Genomic DNA, 2,971 nt, shown 5'->3' with positions numbered 1-2,971 from the left:
TGGGAAGTATGATAAGGTGGAATTTCCAAGAAGTGACAACAAAGTTGATGGCGTGTTAGGACTTATACATTTAGATATTTATGGCCTGATGTCCACTAGAGCTCTCAGTAGTGTTGAATATTTTGTCACCTTTATTAATGACCATTCCAGGAAAACTTGGATCTACTTCTTGAAGACCAAATATGAGGTCTTCAATCATTTCAGAGAGTGTAAAGCTCTCATGGAGGATGTGACAGGGAAGAAGATCAAGGTGCCTCACTCAGATAATGGTGGATAATATATTGATAAAGAATTGACAAATTTCTATGTGAAGGAAGGCATCAAGAGAGAATGGAAAACTCCATATAATCCACATCATAATGGTGTAGCAGAGTGGAAAAAGATAACCATTGTTGGAGCTACAAAGGCTATGTTATATGACCATGATCTACCCATATTTCTATGGGAAGAGGCATGTAACATGATAATATATATTTAGAATAAGACCCCTCATAGAGCATTGGGGAAGAAAACGCCAGAAGGAGTCTTCATAGGGAAGAAACCAGAATTTATCCACTTCAGAATTTTTGGTACCATTACTTATTTCCTCATGCCAAATGATAAACGTACCAAACTAGATCAGACTGCAGAGAAGGGGTTCTTCGTTGGGTACAATGAAACCTCAAAGGCATACAAAATCTACACTCCTAGCAATAGGAAGATTGTAGTAAGGCGAGACATGAAGTTCATGGAGGACCGAGCTTTTAGGAGATCTTGTGAGATGTCTATAGTTGATCAAAACTAGTCAGAAAAAGCTCCTTTGGTCCAGCAGCAGGGGCAACCACATGGACATGAAAGAGGATAGTCACAAAGATCAAGTACGATGACCAATACTAGTATTTCCTTAGGTGCAGGAAATCCAGGGAGTTCTCAGCAGATGGAGCAACAAAAGCAGTATGAGGAGGAGATGGTTGAACCTCCCACGACTAGTGGTCGAGCTAGTAGAGAGGTTCGTCAGACATTAAGAGATGTAGAGGAGTTTATTGGAACTCCTAGGATGAATAAAAGACAACGTAAAAGACCTAAAAAGTACCAAGCATTGGTAGCTCAGGTTGCGAAACCTTCCAGCTTTCAAGAGGCGGCACAACATCATGTACGGGTAGATGCCATGGTAGAAAAATATAGCTCTATCATGACGAATGCATTTTGGGAGGTAGTGGCAAGGTCGTAAGACAAATCAGTTGTAGGTTCTAGATGGATCTACAAGATCAAATATGCTGCAGATGACAGTTTGGAGAAATACAAGGCTAGGTTCGTGCAAAGGGGTATGCATAGACAAAAGGGCTAGATTATGAGGAGACCTTTTCCCCAGTTGCCAGATACACTTCTATCTGGTAAGTTATATTCCTAGCAGCTTAGATGTGATGGAAAATTCACTAGATGAACGTCAAGACAACCTTCTTGAATGGCTTGATAGAGGAAGAAGTGTACATAGAATATCTAGAAGGCTTCGAGACACATGAGAGGCACACTCATGTGTGTAGACTGAATAGATATCTATAATAACTCATGTAGGCTCCCAACGCATGGTATGGTAGGATTGGGAACTACTTGCAGCAAATTGGATTCGTCAAGAGTGATGCGGATCCCAACCTTTACTATTTGATGGTAGAGGGTGAACCACTCATTCTAGTTTTGTATGTGGATGATATATTTTTGAAACGATCATCAGGGCTCATAGAGGACTACAAGAGGAACCTCACAATAGAGTTCGAAATGAAATATTTGGGGTTGATGCACTATTTCCTAGGTTTGGAACTATGACAGAAGAATGTGGATATGTTCCTTGGACAAGGAAGATACACTACAACTATTCTGAAGAGGTTCAGAATGCAGGATTATAGACCCATGTCCACACCCATAATCACCAATTGGAAGAAGATAGATGCATAAGATGACAAGGATGTTGACCCCACATTTTATTGGATCTCTCATGTATCTAGTCAATATGAGGGCAGATAAATGCTTCACAGCCAATACCCTTAGTTAGTTCATGGTAGAACCGAAGAAGCTACACTGGAAAACAACAAGGAACATTTTGAGGTATGTGCATGGCACAATTGAGTATGGGTTAAGATATACCTGAGGAGATGATGTCAGATAATGTGGATTTATAAATGTAGATTGGGCAGGAAGTTCAGTTGACAAGAAAAGTACCTCTGGGTACTGCTTTAGTGTTGGATCAGGAATGGTTTCTTGTTGTTGCAGGAAGAAGAAGACAATAGCACTAAGCTCTGCAAAATCAGAGTATATGGTAGCAAGCACATCTAAGTGTGAAGCTATATGGCTTCAGAAGCAGCTAGTGAGCTTGTTCAGGCAGAAGATGAAGGCAACCAATGTCTACTGTGATAATCAGAGTTGCATAAAGCTCTCTAAGAATCCAGTGTTTCATGACAGGTCAAAACACGTAGATATTCTATGTCATTTCATCATAGATTGTGTACAACGTGGAGCATTCCAAGTAAAGTATGTTCCCACAAAAGTGCAGGTTGCAGGTATACTCAAGAAAGCTCTAGGAAGAGCTAAGTTCATCTATTTCAGAGAATAGTTGGGTATGGTGGAGAACTCATTTTAGTAGAAAAGGCAAATTATCTTGGATGATTCTCAGTTGGAGAAGCAACACATGAGAGGGAGTTGTAGTGCATATGCAATGTTAACAACAATACAACAACATCAACAACACTGATGCAACGTATATCAGAGTTGCACAGTGGTTGGTGGGCAGCAATAACATGACAGGGGATGATATAGAGAGAGAGAGAGAGTGTTGTGACAAGGTGTGCAACACTAGAACACATTCCTTGCTAAGAGGGAGTGTTATTTTTTGTAGCACCAGATGTGTTCTAGCCACGAAATTTGGTGGAGAGGCTAGAATACGTGAGATCTCAAAAACCCAAAAATCATTTTTGGAAATTCCGCCTAGAAGTGTCTC

This window comes from Pinus tabuliformis, chromosome Q, assembly GCF_031772625.1.
Source record: "Pinus tabuliformis cultivar Carrire ecotype Pingquan chromosome Q, CPIR1, whole genome shotgun sequence".
NCBI classification, from domain to species: Eukaryota; Viridiplantae; Streptophyta; class Pinopsida; order Pinales; family Pinaceae; genus Pinus; species Pinus tabuliformis.
The sequence above is the reverse complement of the archived record's forward strand: the minus strand, read 5'-3'. Positions refer to the sequence as shown.